This window comes from Labeo rohita, unplaced genomic scaffold (genome assembly GCF_022985175.1).
Source record: "Labeo rohita strain BAU-BD-2019 unplaced genomic scaffold, IGBB_LRoh.1.0 scaffold_30, whole genome shotgun sequence".
In the NCBI taxonomy this organism is placed as follows: domain Eukaryota; kingdom Metazoa; phylum Chordata; class Actinopteri; order Cypriniformes; family Cyprinidae; genus Labeo; species Labeo rohita.
In genome coordinates this window covers 799,339-817,183 of record NW_026129217.1, presented here as the reverse complement: position 1 = coordinate 817,183, position 17,845 = coordinate 799,339, and the positions used below count along the sequence as shown (strand labels likewise).

Genomic DNA, 17,845 nt, shown 5'->3' with positions numbered 1-17,845 from the left:
TTAGTTCAAGTTTTCAGAGTTTGTTGAACCTCCCTTCTGGAATACACCTCTGTTGTCTTCTTTTGTTGTACGACGCATGTGCGTGATGCTGCTAATGTATGGGGTTATTTTTGTGTCTTTATTATTCAAACAAAAATACTGTGTTTGAGAGTAAAACTAAGTATTTTGTAATTAAAAAATAAAAGTTTGCAAAAAAAGTCTTCTTAAATCTCAAAAATAAAGAAATTGATAACAAAAGTATTTGCAGTGCATGTACTTTTCTTTACAATCTTTATTTTTCTTTGCGCACTTCAAACACTTTTCATCGCGAAACCACAAGTTTTGCTCTCCTTTCTGCTTTCTTTTTTTGCGAGTCTAAAATTTTTGTTTGCGAGTTAAAAAGTTTTGCTTGCGAGTAAACTGTATCTCAGTGGGCGGTCTCTACCTACCAGGATGAAAGGCCTTTTTCTATTGGTCACTTTCGATTGAAGTGACCACGCCCACTACGTTGCGCTGCCACTGCAGCCACCAGGCGCCAGTCTGACTGAGGAGCGAGCGAGGTTCAGCCATGGCGAACAACAGCAACAACAGGTCGTTTACTGTGTAAGATAACCAAGTTAACGTCTTAAACTCAGTGACAAGTGAACTTATGTAGTCTCTCTTCTCATGAACGCGGAAGGTGCGGGAGCAGTGACACTTTCAGCAGTGACACAGTCCATCGGCATATGTCAAAGAAAACCGTAAGTGTCACTGGCACTGAGCAGTGGCATGCCCCAGTGGCTTCCGTGCGTCAGATGCCATGTCACTTAATGTTAATACTGCTACTGTATGACTCTTGCATGTCATAATGGTCTTTACCTTGATTACAATCGTCATCCGAGTCATCTCGTGCCCCTCTATTTAACGGTATCGCCGAACTACAGGCGGGCTTAGCTAACGTTACGTATTTAAATATGTGAGCATGAGAAGAGAGACTACATAAATTCACTTGTCACTGAGTTTAAGACGTTAACTTGGTTATCTTACACAGTAAACGACCTGTTGTTGCTGTTGTTCGCCATGGCTGAACCTCGCTCGCTCCTCAGTCAGACTGGCGCCTGGCGGCTGCAGTGGCAGCGCAGCGTAGTGGGCGTGGTCACTTCAATCGAAAGTGACCAATAGAAAAAGGCCTTTCATCCTGGTAGGTAGAGACCGCCCACTGAGATACAGCTTACTCGCAAGCAAAACTTTTTAACTCGCAAACAAAAATTTTAGACTCGCAAAAAAAGAAAGCAGAAAGGAGAGCAAAACTTGTGGTTTCGCGATGAAAAGTGTTTGAAGTGCGCAAAGAAAAATAAAGATTGTAAAGAAAAGTACATGCACTGCAAATACTTTTGTTATCAATTTCTTTATTTTTGAGATTTAAGAAGACTTTTTTTGCAAACTTTTATTTTTTAATTACAAAATACTTAGTTTTACTCTCAAACACAGTATTTTTGTTTGAATAATAAAGACACAAAAATAACCCCATACTAATGTAGAACACACATGCGCTGTTCCTTGTTTACGTTCAGAGGAAAGCAAGCGCATGCATTGTGATACTTTCCAAAATTGTGCCAGGGTAATGTGGAGGAGAAAAATAGTTGAATAAAGTCATTATTTTTGTTTTCTTTTGGCACAAATAGTATTCTTGTAGCTTTGTGAAATTACGGTTGAAACACTGATGTCAAACAGACTGTTTTAACAAAGTCCTTACTACATTTCTGTGCCTTAGATGTGGTAGGATTCTTGCTGTCTATCAGAGAGTTCTTGGATTTCATCAAAAATAGATCTTAATGTGTTCCAAAGATGAACGAAGGTCTTGCTGGTGTGGAACGACATGCGGGTGAGTAATTATTGACATAATTTTCTTTTTTGCGTCAACTATCCATTTAATGTTTAATAACATTTTGGATCATTTTATTTTATATGAATTGAAGAGAACTTGCTAATCATTTTGTAATGTTCATTAATTTAATTAGTAAACAAATACAAGCACATGATTGTCCTCTAGAGGGTCTTTCAAGAGGTTAAACATTATATAATGTTTTTAATGATTAATGAAAGTTAGCATGAAGTGTTAACAGTGTTGTTTTACCAAAGAATAAAGCAGTGGAACTACTGGTTCACAGTGTTGTAATCTTACTGCTCAAAACAACACAACATAAAATGTAACAGAAATAAAATTAATGTAAAAATGAGTATACATACACGTACAAACAATATTTTCTGAAGATCCAGGACTTTATAAAACAAACAACAAAGAAAAGCATAATATCATAAAATGTTTGATCAGAGCAACTGAGAAAAACCTGCAATCTACAGCCAAAGAATCACAAGATTTTTTTAAGAACTTTTCAATGCAGTGAATAAGAAGAACAAAAGGCTGACTTGAACTTGCTAAAATTCATTGGGATAGACCTGTGGAGTTCTGGAAGAATGATTTATGGAGTGATGTGACCAAACTAGAACTTTTAAGACCTATGGATCAGTGGTATGTCTGGTGGAAAAAAGGTAAAGCTTATAAGCAGAAGAACATCATCTCCATCATCAAACTTGGAGGTGGATCAGTCCTGTTATAGGGGTGTTTTACTGAGGCAGGAAGTAAAAATCATGATCGTATGAAGGACATTATGGATTCTTTGAAGTATCAGGCCATTTTGGCAAGAATTGTGATGTCTTTGGTTTAAAGACTGAAGCTGATGATCAATGGAGTTTCCTGCAGGACAGCCATCCAAAAATCTACTTATGCTTGGTTCAGGGTGTCAGTCATAGAATGTTCTTGAGTGGCCTGTTTAGTCTCCGGATTTAATTCTCATTAAAAATATTTGGTTGAATCTGAAGAAAGCAGCGGCAAAGTAAAACTCAAAGTTCCCTATCTGTCGTACACTCTGAGTTGTGTCGAGTAGTGTACGACACTAGGGGTCGCTCTTGGGAGCCCAAACACCTCTGACAGTATAGAAACAGGCCATAGAAATTTGGGTGTGCAGATTTGCATAGCTGGCCACGGCCCGGAGCCTTCTAGGCTGGATGATTGGTTCTTGGGGAAGGGGCGTGACCCCCGGCCGAGCTCCTCCCCGGTTCCGTTGTTCCCGGAAGTGCATGAGGAGTTGACGAGACCATGGAAAGCCCCTCTGTCGGCTCGTTCACGATATGCCAACTCCCCATCCCTCACCACCCTCGATGGCGGTCCGGTGAGGGGGTACACGGAGGTCCCCCAGGTGGAGAGAGCAATTACGGTGCACTTGTGCCCGCAAAACGCCGCCTTCTGGAGGGGCCGCCCGAGACTCCCGTCCAGGGCCTGTAAGTTTTCGTCTACTCTTGTAGCGAAGGCTTATACGGCCTCCGGGCAAGCCGCGTCCGCCCTGCACGCCATGGCAATCCTGCAGGTCTACCAAGCCAAGATTTTAAAAGATCTGCACGAGGGTGTTCCCGACCCAGAGCTGGTGCAGGAACTGCGCTCGGTGACTGACTATGCTCTACGAGCTACGAAGGTCACGGCGCAGGCTCTGGGGAGGGCGATGTCCACTATGGTGGTCCAGGAGCGCCACCTGTGGCAGCTCGTCCTCAGGCCACTAAGAACCCTCGCCATGCTTCGAAGCGGTCCTGAGACGGGCCGCCTGACCTGTCCGGATCCACACTCGACGAGGGGACGAGCGCTGGATTGGGCTTCAACACCACATGGTCAATAAAAGAGCAATTTCTTCCTTCTCTGGGCGTTATGCACAGCACTTCCGACCCTCTGCTCGGTCGCACACCGATTGTGTTTCCCCATGTCCTCATCGAGCTCGTTCGGACGATTTCCCTTCTCGGGGGAATCCTCTGGTCAGCTCTCATGGCACGAGCTCGCTGGGTATGGCAGCCAGTGGGACCTGGGACTTTTCACCTCCGACCACGCACTGCCTTCCCAGCCACATGACCCCCTTCCCTGGTGCATCGGGTGTAACTCCTTTGAGACCCCTAGCGGAGAATATTTCGGGTTGGCTGAATCTTCCCAACCCTTCCCGCTGGCTCCTCAGGACCATCCGACTCGGCTATGCTATCCAGTTTGCACGACATCCGCCCAAGTTCCGGGGTGTGCTAGCTACCTTAGTGCGAGGCAGCAACACCGCGGTTCCTCGTGCGGAGATCGCAGTCCTTCTGGCAAAGGGTGCGATACAAACTATCCCCTCAGCCGAGATGAGGAAAGGGTTTTACAGCCCCTACTTCATTGTACCCAAGAAGGGTGGTGGGCTCAGGCCAATCCTGGACCTGAGGGTTTTGAATCTGACCCTACTCAAGCACCCGTTCAAAATGCTAACCCTCAAGCACCTTTTCACGTGCATCAGGGCTCAGGATTGGTTTGTGGCGATAGACTTAAAGGACGCGTACTTTCATGTCTCGATTCTTCCAAGACACAGGCCGTTCCTGCGGTTTGCCTTCGAAGGACGGGCGTATCAGTACAAAGTTCTTCCCTTCGGCCTCTCCCTGTCGCCCCTCATCTTTACGAAGATAGCGGAGGCTGCCCTAACCCCCCTCAGGGAGACTGGCCATCTCGACGACTGGCTAATCCTGGCTCACTCGTTGGAGTTAGTGTGCACGCACAGGGAGGTGGTTCTCAACCACTTGGCTCAGTCGGGACTCCGGGTCAACTGGGAAAAGAGCAAACTCTCCCCAGTGCAGAGGATCTCTTTTCTCGGTGTGGAACTGGACTCGATCAGTATGTCTGCACGTCTCTCCCCGGAACGTGCACAGTCAGTGCTGAGGTGTGCGGCGACACTCAGATGCAGGTCTATGGTCCCCCTAAAACAGGTTCAGAGGCTTCTAGGGCACATGGCATCCGCAGCCGCGGTCACGCCGCTGGGTTTGATGCACATGAGACCACTGCAACACTGGTTACATACTCGAGTCCCGAGATGGGCATGGCGCAGAGGCACGTTTCGTGTGGGCATCACACCATCGTGTCATAGAACTCCTTAGCCCTTGGACGGACCTTGCGTTCCTGCGGTCAGGAGTACCCTTGGAACAAGTGTCCAGACGCATCGTTGTCACCACAGATGCCTCCAAGACAGGCTGGAGCGCTGTTTGCAATGGGCAAGCAGCTTCCGGGGTCTGGACGGGCCCCCGACTGCTTTGGTACATCAACTGCCTGGAGTTGTTGGCAGTGCTCTTGGCCCTGAAGAGGTTCTGACCTTTGGTTCAGGGCAAGCACGTGTTGGTCCGGTCAGACAACACAGCGACTGTAGCCTACATCAACCACCAGGGCGGTGTACGCTCCTTTCGCATGTCACAACTTGCCCGTCATCTCTGGTTGTGGAGCCAGCACAGACTCAGGTCTCTTCGGGCCACTCACATTCCGGGCGAAGCCAACCGTGTGGCCGATTCTCTGTCACGCCAAGTTTCTCTCGGAGGCGAGTGGAGGCTCCACCCCCAGGCGGTCCAGCTGATTTGGGATCGATTCGGCCAGGCACAAGTAGATCTCTTTGCCTCACCGGAATCCACCCACTGCCAGTTGTGATACGGGCTAACCGAGGCTCCCCTCGGGATAGATGCACTGGCACACAGCTGACCAAAGAACTGGCTCAAGTATGCGTTTCCCCCAGTGAGCCTCACAGGTCAGGGAGGACATGGAACAGATTCTCTTGGTGGCCCCTTTCTGGCCCCACAGAACCTGGTTCTCAGACCTGGTGCTCCTGGCATCAGCTCCTCCCTGGCACATTCCTCTGAGGAAGGATCTCCTCTCTCAAGGAAAGGGCACAATTTGGCACCCGCGCCCAGATCTCTGGAATCTCCACCTATGGTCCCTGGACGCGACCAGGAGGACTTCAGAGACCTTTCACCATCAGTGGTAAACACTCTCCTGCAGGCAAGAGCTCCCTCCACTAGGCGGCTGTATGACCTGAAATGGCGCATATTTGTGAACTGGTGTTCTTCTCGAGGGGAGGACCCACGGAGGTGTGGCATCGAGTCAGTGTTATCCTTCCTCCAGGGGGGCCTGGACAGGCACCTATCTGCCTCAACACTCAAGGTTCATGTCGCAGCTGTATCAGCTAATCATGACTTGATGGGGGGGCAGATCGGTGGGGAAACACGATTTGATAATCAGATTTCTGAGAGGAGCCCGGAGACTGAACCCTCCCCGGCCGCATCTGATCCCCTCTTGGGATCTCGCTGTGGTTCTCCAGGGCCTACAGCGGGATCCATTTGAACCACTCCAATCGGTCGGAATTGACGCCCTCTCCTTTAAGACGGCACTCCTGACTGCGTTCACTTCTGTCAAAAGAGTGGGAGATCTCCAAGCCCTCTCCGTCAACAATTTGTGCCTAGAATTTGGACCGGCAGACTCTCACATTGTCCTGAGACCCCGGCCTGGATACGTGCCCAAGGTCCCCACCACTCCCTTCAGAGATCAGGTGGTGACCTTGCAAGCTATTTCTTCCCAAGAAGATGACCCCAACCTGACCTTGTTATGCCCAGTCCGTGTCCTGCGCATTTACTTGGAACGAACTCAACCCTTCAAACGTTCGGAAAAGCTCTTTGTCTGTTATGGAGGACAGTTAAGGAAGCCGGTTGCAAGCAGCCGGGGAGCTCATTGTTGGTGCGGACGTGTTCGAGTTCGGAGCTCCTGGATTCCTCCTCCGGCCGGCGGACAAACCAATGTTTAACACCAATGCTTTGTGGCTAAAAGTTAGCTTTTATTCCTTGTTAAAGTTATAGCACACCTTGTGAAACAGAGCAAAGGGGTGTCCTGCCTTTTTCTTTTGTGTAAATCTGTTGGGCTTTGTTTTTGGTTAGGCAGTTAGGTAAGCTGGCTGTATTTTATTTTTTTTCAATGTAATTAGGTTACTTAATTTTTTTTTTCCCCCTTTTTAGGTTCCTTTTGTTTCTTATGTTGGCCTGTGGCCACCCCGAAGAGATGCTCTTCATGTTTCACGTCTAATCTCTAATAAACATCACAATTTTTTTTGTATTTAACTGGTGTGCTTGTTTGGTCCCTGACCGGAGTGATTTTGGGAATCCAGCACCACAACCGTTCTTTTATTATGCCCTTAACGTACCCTAGACACGGGGCGTAATAATTGGGGGCTCGTCCGTTCGTTCCCTACTTTTTGCTTTGGGAAATTCGTTTGATGCGCTCGATGAGAAATTGTAGGACTCTGCTGGTGAGTACCATTTATATTTTTGCTATTTTTTGTAACTGGCAGTTTTTTCATGTTTGGTGGGGAAGTGTTAGGCTAATGGAGTTTAGTATTGAAGCGTTTAAACAAGCTCCTTCGTGGGAGGCTTTGGAATCTTGTCGTAAAGTCGATTTGTTTTTGGTGGCGGATTTTTATAATGTTCCGGTTGTAAAAACAGCCAGAAAGAAGGAGGTGCGAGACGTAATTCAAACTGCGCTCTTACAACAAGGTATTTTACAGCCTAAGTTTAACGTTGAGGTTGATGCGGTGGAAAGCTCAGAAGCAGGTATTGATTATGCTTCGGGTACTGATCCTATGTTGCGTTCATTAAGTGGGGTAAATTCGGAAGAGTTAAAACTAGCCATTCAGTTAAAGCAATTAGACCTTGAAATTAAACGTCAGGAACATACCATCCAACTCCTACGTTTTAGACAATGCGAGCTTGAAACGCAAGCTGACCGACGTCTACCCATAAGCTCAGTTAGAATACAATCGGCTGTACCTCCGTCCGCTACTGTGGATCATTCCCCTCGTTCTTCTGCTCGTTTGTTGCCTGTGCCTCCTAGTGATAATGCTGATTTCGATATTAGTCGTCACATCACCCTCGTACCCCCGTTTAGGGACGAGGTGGATTCGTATTTTGGTGCGTTTGAGCGTATAGCTGCGGCTTTACGCTGGCCGAGAGAGCCTTGGTCTCTCTTGATTCAGTGCAAGCTATCGGGAAAAGCCCAAGAGGTTTGTTCCGCCTTGACTGTTGACGACAGTTTGGATTATGATAAGTTGAAAAGTGCCGTGTTGATGGCAAACAAACAAAACCTGATGAAGTTCGAGCATGCTTTTATTGTCACGAAACTGGCCGCTTGATTGTGACATGTCCCTCGTTGAGGAAAAAGAATCAGGGAAAATCCACTTAAAGTGTTGGTTTCATTCACAAGGTTAGTGGTAATTCTGATTCAAAAATTGATGCCGGGTACAGTCCATTTATTTGCCAAGGGACGATTTCTCTTAGTGGATTAGCACAAGATGCTGTTTCGGTGACCATGCTCCGTGACACTGGGGCTTCACAGTCCTGTGTGTTGCCTAATGTGTTGCCATTTTCTGAGGAAAGTTATTGTGGATCTGATGTTCTGATTCAAGGCATTGAATTGGGCGTGTTGAAAGTGCCCTTACATAAAGTGCACATTCGGTCTGGGTTTGTAACGGGACTTGTGAAACTGGCTGTACGCCATGAGCTACCTATTAAAGGTGTTGCTTTAATTGTTGGGAACGATTTAGCTGGGGAAAAGGTCCTCCCACTTCCGGAAGTTATAGAAAACCCAATGTGTGAACCTGTTACTTGTGAATTATCATCAGAATTTCCGGCAGTTTTTCCTGCTTGTGCGGTCACGCGCACTCAAGCACACAAATTCAGTGATTTTGTTGATATTTCTGACACTTTTCTAACAGCAGGGGACAAGGAGGAGAATAGTTCTGTGACACCTGCATCGCAAGATTTGGAATCGCTGTCCACGGCTGGTGGTGCTGAACTTGAGCCAGGTGATTTCCCGCTGTCCATTGATAAATTTCTGATTTCTGCTGAACAGAAAAAAGATCCTTCACTGTTGCGTTGCAGAAATGTGGCGTCATCCTTGAGCGAAATTGAAAATAAACCTATTGGTTATTTTTGGATAACGAAATCTTAAAGAGGAAGTGGACTCTGACGATGTCTGATAGTTGGGATGCTGTTTTTCAACTTGTAGTGCCTAAGTGTTTGCGCAAGCAAGTTTTGAATGTGGCCCATGATAATGTTGCTGGGCATTCGGGCATAACCAAAACTTAGTGTTGGATTTTAGGTTATTTTTTCTGGCCTGGTCTTAAATTCGATGTAGCCCAGTATTGCCGTTCATGTCACGTGTGTCAGGTTGTTGGAAAGCCTAACCAGGTTATTCCTCTTGCCCCTCTTAAACCTATCCCTATAATGGACAAACCTTTTGCACGAGTAATTTTAGACTGTGTTGGGCCGTTACCGCGAACAAAGTCGGGACATCTCTATCTGATCACGCTTATGTGTACAGCTACATGTTACCCCGAAGCTATACCGCTGCACACACTAAAAGCAAAGGCTATTGTGAAAGCCCTGGTTACGTTCTTTTCGACCTTTGGTTTTCCAAAGGTGATTCAAACAGATCAGGGGTCTAACTTTATGTCTCGACTGTTTAAGCAGGTGCTGTCCCAACTGAACATCAAACATGTTACATCTACAGCATACCATCCGGAGAGCCAAGGTTCCCTGGAGAGATTCCATCAAACCTTGAAGTCCATGCTCAGTAAATATTGCGCCGAATCAGGGAAAGACTGGGATGAAGGATTGCCTTTACTAGCTAGTCTTCCGACATACCGTGAGAGGCCCTCTCAAATTGCTGCAAGAGAGCTGGGTATTTGATGAGAAAATGGAGTGCAACGTGCTGGATTACGTGAGTTCGTTTTGCGAGCGATTGCTTAGTGCATGTAAATTGGCTCAGACCACTCTGGAGCGCTCGCAAACTAAGATGAAAGAACGTTTTCATAAAAATGCTGTTTTTCGTTCTTTCTCTGAAGGAGACAAAGTTTTGGTTTTATTGCCGGTGCAGGGTGCTGCCTTGCAGGCTAGATTCTCTGGACCATATGTCGTTGATAAAAAGGTGAGTGATACGAACTATGTCGTTCGAACTCCTGACCGACAAAGAAAGACTCGTCTGTGCCATGTAAATATGTTGAAGCTGTACGTGAGCCGAGAAGAGGATCCGGAGTCAAAAAGCTCCGTGATTGCCCCGGTAGCTTCGGTTGTTGTTACCTCTGGCAGTGGTCCAGATGAAGACGGGCTAAATTTGCAGAGTCCACTAGCTTCGAGTGGCAGATTAAATAATTCCAAAATTTTAGAGAATTTGAACTCACATTTGTTGCATTTGTCTGATAATCAGCGAACTGATATGGTGGAGGTAATAAATTCATTCTTGTGTTTGTTCTCAGATGGCCGTCCCGAACACACGTGCTGAAACACGACATCGACATATGTGACCATCTGCCCATTAAGCAAAGTGGGTACCGAGTAAATCCTTCCAAAAGGAAAATTATGGAAGATGAGGTTAGGTACTTGGTGGAGAATGGTCTTGCAGTCCCGAGCTCTAGCGCATGGAGTTCCCCATGCTTACTGGTCCCCCAATGTTTCTGCACGGATTATAGGAAAATAAATGCCGTGACGAAACCAGATTCGTTTCCCCTCCTGCTTATGGAGGATTGTATAGATAAGGTAGGCTCTGCACGCTTCGTCACAAAACTCGATCTCTTAAAGGGGTATTGGCAAGTCCCCTTGACGGAGCGTGCAGCCGAGATATCTGCTTTTGTTACTCCTGATGATTTCCTCAATTATACGGTAATGGCGTTCGGCTTGCGGAACGGTCCCGCCACATTTCAGCGCTTTATGCATAAAGTGCTAGGTGGTGTATCAAAGTGTAAAGCTTATCTTGACGATATTGTTGTTTATTCGGACACATGGGACGAGCATCTGCAAACTCTGAAAACTGTTTTTGAGCGCTTGCAGGGTGCTTCACTTACACTCAGTCTGATGAAATGTGAGTTCGGTAAAGCGACGGTCACTTATTTAGGAAAGTTGGTAGGGCAAGGACAGATTCGACCTGTTGCCTTAAAGGTACAAGCTATTCTCGATTTTGCAGTTCCCCGTACGAAACGTGACCTCAGGAGATTTCTTGGAATGTCCGGGTATTACCGAGGTTTTTGCAGAAATTTCTCGGATGTTGTACTGCCATTAACAAATATGCTCCGTGCTTCGCAAGATTTCAGGTGGACTGATGAATGCCAATCTGCGTTTGATGCCATTAAAACTCTCCTTTGTAGTGCTCCAGTTCTCGCTGCTCCACAATATTCACATCCTTTTAAACTCGATGTTGATGCCAGCGCTACAGGCGCAGGCGCTGTCCTTCTGCAGGATGATGAAGATGGGATTGAGCATCCTATTGGGTATTTTTCAAAAAAATTCCTAAAACATCAGTTAAATTATAGTACAATCGAGAAGGAAACACTAGCGTTGTTGATGGCCTTACAGCATTTCGAGGTTTATATTGGCTCTAGTTCTCTCCCCGTAGTCATTTCCACTGATCATAACCCGCTAGTTTTCTTGGCCCGAATAAAGAATTCGAATCAACGAATCATGCGCTGGTCATTGTTTGTTCAGGATTTTAATCTTGAAATTCACTATAAAAAAGGCAAAGACAATGTACTGGCGGATGCATTATCTCGGTCATTTGATCTTGAATAATCTACCTGTGGTAGATTCTTTGTGTGTGGGAGTGTTATGAGAATGATCGTTTCTTTTTGATATTTTCCTGCATTGCACTGTGTTGCTTCTATTCTCTCTTTTTTTTTCTCATAGGTTGAATGACGCTGGGGTGTTGGCGTGTTATTGGTCGCTCGATTAAGGCGGGGTCTTTTTTAAGGAAGCCGGTTGCAAGCAGCCGGCGAGCTCATTGTTGGTGCAAACGTGTTCGAGTTCGGAGCTCCTGGATTCCTCCTCCGGCCGGTGGCCAAACCAATGTTTAACACCAATGTTTTGTGGCTAAAAGTTAGCTTTTATTCCTTGCTAAAGTTATAGCACACCTCGTGAAACAGAGCAAAGGGGTGTCCTGCCTTTTTCTTTTGTGTAAATCTGTTGGGCTTTGTTTTTGGTTAGGCAGTTAGGTAAGCTGGCTGTATTTTATTTTTTCCAATGTAATTAGGTTACTTAGTTTCTCTTTTTTCCTTTTTAGGTTCCTTTTGTTTGTTATGTTGGCCTGTGGCCACCCCGAAGAGATGCTCTCTATGTTTCACGTTTAATCTTCAATAAACATCACAATTTTTGTATTAACTGGTGTGCTTGTTTGGTCCCTGACCACGTTGGAAGGTCACGAAGAGGTGAGTCGCACTTATGTTAACACGCTGGCTTGTTACTATCTGCGCCCGGTCACTCGTGACACAGCCAGACATGTGGCGCACGCCAACACGACAGAAACAAACATATGCAACATTCAAGAACGGACAAGAAACTGAATCAAACTAAGACAGCTAATTAGACAAGGACAGGTGGGAGTGGTAAACCAATGACGACTTAAGCAACAGAACAGGAAAGACCAATTAAGGACACAAGAGGGCAAAACCAACAAAACAGTCCACAGGGGTGTGACACTAGCAGCATTTACTGGTGGTTTTAAAGAATAAAAGATTGTGCACCAAATTTTTACTTTTGGGCATTGAATAAGTTTTGAACATGAACGCTTAAAGCCAATTTAATTTTTCATTATTCATCAACTTTATTTTCTTAGAATCAAATGTTATTTAATAAACTTTCTCCAATTGTATACTGATGGCTTTGTTGAATTGTTTTCATAAAAAAATTTTCTGTGCAGCAAAGGTCAAGGGGGTTGAATAATTTTGATTGCAACTGTACATACATACATACATATACATACAAACATATATATATATTCAGATGTAAAGACAGGTTTCTATTAGGAATCATCCAATCCTTTATTAAGATTTTTTGCAATATATCAATATTCACTGCAAATATAAAAAAGCATTGTGCCGTTTTGTTGTGTTGTGACATTATAGTTACAGTGTATTCAGTGAAATTCTGTAAAAGCAGTGGATTACAACTTTTAACACATTTCACTGTATAGAACATAATGAAGATTGATGTTTTGGTCAACTATAAATTGCTGCTATCTGCTCTCTGTGCTGCTGCCTCAGCACTTCCATGTTCTGTGCATTTCTTTGTTCCATATTCGCTATCAACTGTGCGAACTCTCTGGACTTTCTCTCCTCTGCCTCATTATTCTTCCTCCTCAACTCCTGTATCTCCCAGTTCATTTGGTTAGCTTTCTCCTGAAAGCCTCTCTCCATCATTACAGTCTTTTCCCTCAGCTTACTGTCCATGGCGCGATTCATCTCCTGTTTTTGGAGCAACATCTCCGTGTTCATTTTCTGTGTGATCTGTCTCACCCTCTCCTCATTATTCTGTTGTTCAGTCACCATCTTCATCTCCAGCTGACGCTGCCTCTCATCCTGGGCCTTATTTTTCTGTTGCAGAAGGTCTGCCCTCTCTCTCTCCTCTGGTCAGCCAAAAAAAAGAAATGGATGAAAAACAGATGAGTCCAGGTGAGACAAGAGTTCAATCAAGGAGACAAATCTAACACAGATAGACCCAAACATCATCCCACTCATTTGACATACATAGAGTTACACTGAAAACCGCAGTGTTCAAAACTATAGTAGAAATGGAATAAGACTCCCTCAGATTCTGGCCATCGCCTTGAAAGAGCAGTTTTAAATTACCCTTCACTACCCTTTCATTTAACTGAACCTCAACCCTAACCCTAACTGTACAAATGGGTTGATTCTATTCATATTATCATGTTTATTGCTTATTGTGTCTACTACGTTAAAACACACACACACACACACACACACACAAAAAGCTATTACCACAAATCCTTCTATCATTTTCGGTTTCAGTTTATTATCAGCCTTCAGAATGGATGTGGTAACTGGAACCTTTTGCTGTAGAAATTTCTCCAACACCTCAGTAATCTATAAAGAAACACATACTGTTAACATACTGTTAAAAATATTATGCAGTTAATTCACATTCAAAATATATACCATAATGTCACCATCATAATAATTAAGACAGTGATACATTTTAAAAACACATGTTAATAATGTAACATTTATGACCTTGACTTCTTTAGTGGCCTGTGCATTGTACTGATTCACAATGTTGTTCAGGTCCTGGCAAAAGAGTTCGTAACCACCAGCTCTGGCATAAAATCCTTGATTGATCTTCTCTGTCATTGGTTTAGAAAGAACTGTTAAAAGACTTTCACATTTTGCCTCGCCAGTGAGCCTCACAGGTCAGGGAGGACATGGAAAAGATTCTCTTGGTGGCCCCTTTCTGGCCCCACAGAACCTGGTTCTCAGACCTGGTGCTCCTGGCATCAGCTCCTCCCTGGCACATTCCTCTGAGGAAGGATCTCCTCTCTCAAGGAAAGGGCACAATTTGGCACCCGCGCCCAGATCTCTGGAACCTCCACCTATGGTCCCTGGACGTGACCAGGAGGACTTCAGAGACCTTTCACCATCAGTGGTAAACACTCTCCTGCAGGCAAGAGCTCCCTCCACTAGGCGGCTGTATGACCTGAAATGGCGCATATTTGTGAACTGGTGTTCTTCTCGAGGGGAGGACTCACGGAGGCAGTGTTGTAGTCGAGTCACCAACTGTCGAGTCCGAGTCGAGTCTCGAGTCCCAGTGTTCGAGTCCGAGTCCAAGTCCGAGTCACCAAAGAAGAGTCCGAGTCGAGTCCAAGTCGAGTCACCATTACCAGAGTTCGAGTCCGAGTCGAGTCTCAAGTCCCCAGTGTTCGAGTCCGAGTCGAGTCTCGAGTCCCGTATTCGAGTCTGAGAGTGCCTACATGTCTCCACTCTGGGACCTTCAAAAAACTGATAAAATGTATTAAAGAGGTTCTACATTAAACAAAAATGACACCACTGTCACAATTGCAAAGGGAGTTTATTTACTGATTTGACATATACACTTTGCAACACACTTTGCAACTTTACGACGCCATCAAAAGCATGTGTTTACTTCCATTGTTGTGAACTTGTGATTGAGAACTAGCGTAGAAAATGGAAATTGGAAATTTTAAAATGGAAATTTTAAAATTTTAAAATGGAAATTGCCATTTTAAAATTCCATGACTTTTCCAGGTTTTTCATGACCGTACGAACCCTGTGTATTACAGAAATACACTCAGCGAAAAAAAGAAACCTGCATTTTACAGGACACTGTATTTTAAAGATACTTAAAACGTAAAAATCAATACGATATGCAGAGAGAGAGAGAGAGAGACTGTTTAATCTGACACAGTGACTATCGCAACAGACAAATATCGCAAAAATCTGATCTGGCACAGTGACTAGTAACGTTAAGTTATCAACAGACAAAAAAATGCTGTAATCTGAACCAGACATATATTAACCCTAGCTTCTTCTGTTTGTTATCATATATGCATATCATATATTTTGAAAAAAGCTAACGTTAGGCAATGGAAAGCTTTTTACTTACTTTTCTGGGTGCATCCGTGACAGGTGTCTGTTAAAGTTTGAGGTTGTCCCAGTCTTTTCCTCAATTGTGCGATTACACACACAACATTTAGCGCTGCTCTTTCCAGCATTAGAAGCAAAATTCGCGTAGGCGAACTTCACGATCCGGGGCACGTCTTTCTGCATTTTTACAAATGTGAACATTTAGCCCGCGAATCATGCATCATGCATTGCACGAGCGTAAAAGTGAGTGACGTCAGTGAGTGTGTTGTCAAGCAAAGAGAGCGAGAGGTAGCAGTGTCTGTGAAGGGAGATCGCGGCCGGTCTTGGACACGAAACAGGAAAAGTGTAACACCTTAGATAATTTTTTTAGAACATATTTAGTCAAAAACAAAGTGATGAATGCTCAAGTCCGATTGTATATATCCTCGAGTCCGAGTCCAAGTACGAGTCATCAATCCGCGAGTCCAAGTCGAGTCACAAGTCCAGAGAGTGGATTCTCGAGTCGGACTCGAGTCCAAAGAATAGTGACTCGAGTCGGACTCGAGTCCGAGTCCAGGACTCGAGTACTCCATCACTGCACGGAGGTGTGGCATCGAGTCAGTGTTATCCTTCCTCCAGGGGGGCCTGGACAGGCACCTATCTGCCTCAACACTCAAGGTTCATGTCGCAGCTATATCAGCTAATCATGACTTGATGGGGGGCAGATCGGTGGGGAAACACGATTTGATAATCAGATTTCTGAGAGGAGCCCGGAGACTGAACCCTCCCCGGCCGCATCTGATCCCCTCTTGGGATCTCGCTGTGGTTCTCCAGGGCCTACAGCGGGATCCATTTGAACCACTCCAATCGGTCGGAATTGACGCCCTCTCCTTTAAGACGGCGCTCCTGACTGCGTTCACTTCTGTCAAAAGAGTGGGAGATCTCCAAGCCCTCTCCGTCAACAATTTGTGCCTAGAATTTGGACCGGCAGACTCTCACATTGTCCTGAGACCCCGGCCTGGATACGTGCCCAAGGTCCCCACCACTCCCTTCAGAGATCAGGTGGTGACCTTGCAAGCTATTTCTTCCCAAGAAGATGACCCCAACCTGACCTTGTTATGCCCAGTCCGTGTCCTGCGCATTTACTTGGAACGAACTCAACCCTTCAAACGTTCGGAAAAGCTCTTTGTCTGTTATGGAGGACAGCAGAAGGGAAAGGCTGTCTCCAAACAAAGGATTTCCCACTGGTTAGTGGACGCAATCCGGATGGCCTACGATGCCAGAGGCTTACCCTGCCCATTAGGAATAAGAGCGCATTCAACCAGGGGGCGTTGCTGCTTCGACAGCTCTTGCAAACAGGGCCTCATTAACAGACTGTCGAGCTGCAGGTTGGGCTACACCAAATACATTCGCCAGATTTTACAATTTGCGCATGGAGCCAGTTTCAGCTAGAGTCTTTAACGCAAGCACTTGACTTAAGCACACTGGTCGGTGTAGAGCTTGCTCAAAGCGCTTTCCCTAATTGGTGATTTACGTTTCTAAGTTTCAGTAGGTTTCCTGATGTGAACCCTGGACTCCCCCCCTCCATCATTGGCACTTCCAGACGTGGCAGAGTTTTGCGGAGGAACTCGCTGCTAACTCCAACATAAGGTATGAACACTCTGTTTATTCATGATTGAAGTTGTGCCACATATGTAGTGGCTCCTCAGGTGGCCCCATATGTGTATTTTCCACCTATAGCTCATTGTGGTGCAGTGTTTCCCTAAGATCAGGTTGGTCTCTAAGGTCCTAGGTTTGATTGTCTCCCTTACGTGAGGCCCATCCTGGGTCCCATACCTAACGATTTTCACTTATACCCTCTCTCTGGGCAGGTTGTGATCTCCGTAGTGCCTCTTTCCCTCGGGAAACAGTCACTTCCCCAACGTCCGCCAAGACACTCAGCCGCTCCACTGAGACAGGCCCGGCTGCAGGACTCTGCTGTACAGGTCAGTTCTTGGACGTTGGAAGGTCACGAAGAGGTGAGTCGCACTTATGTTAACACGCTGGCTTGTTACTATCTGCGCCCGGTCACTCGTGACACAGCCAGACATGTGGCGCACGCCAACACGACAGAAACAAACATATGCAACATTCAAGAACGGACAAGAAACTGAATCAAACTAAGACAGCTAATTAGACAAGGACAGGTGGGAGTGGTAAACCAATGACGACTTAAGCAACGGAACAGGAAAGACCAATTAAGGACACAAGAGGGCAAAACCAACAAAACAGTCCACAGGGGTGTGACACTAGCAGCATTTACTGGTGGTTTTAAAGAATAAAAGATTGTGCACCAAATTTTTACTTTTGGGCATTGAATAAGTTTTGAAAATGAACGCTTAAAGCCAATTTAATTTTTCATTATTCATCAACTTTATTTTCTTAGAATCAAATGTTATTTAATAAACTTTCTCCAATTGTATACTGATGGCTTTGTTGAATTGTTTTCATAAAAAAATTTTCTGTGCAGCAAAGGTCAAGGGGGTTGAATAATTTTGATTGCAACTGTACATACATACATACATATACATACAAACATATAAACATATATATATATA

The 17,845-nt window shown here is 45.2% G+C and overlaps 1 protein-coding gene across 1 annotated transcript in view; it reads left to right on the top strand.

The window, feature by feature from the left end:
• LOC127160213 (uncharacterized) overlaps positions 1–17,845 on the top strand; it is a 522,769-nt gene that overhangs the window by 263,577 nt on the left and 241,347 nt on the right. The gene's annotated exons all lie outside the window — the stretch shown is intronic.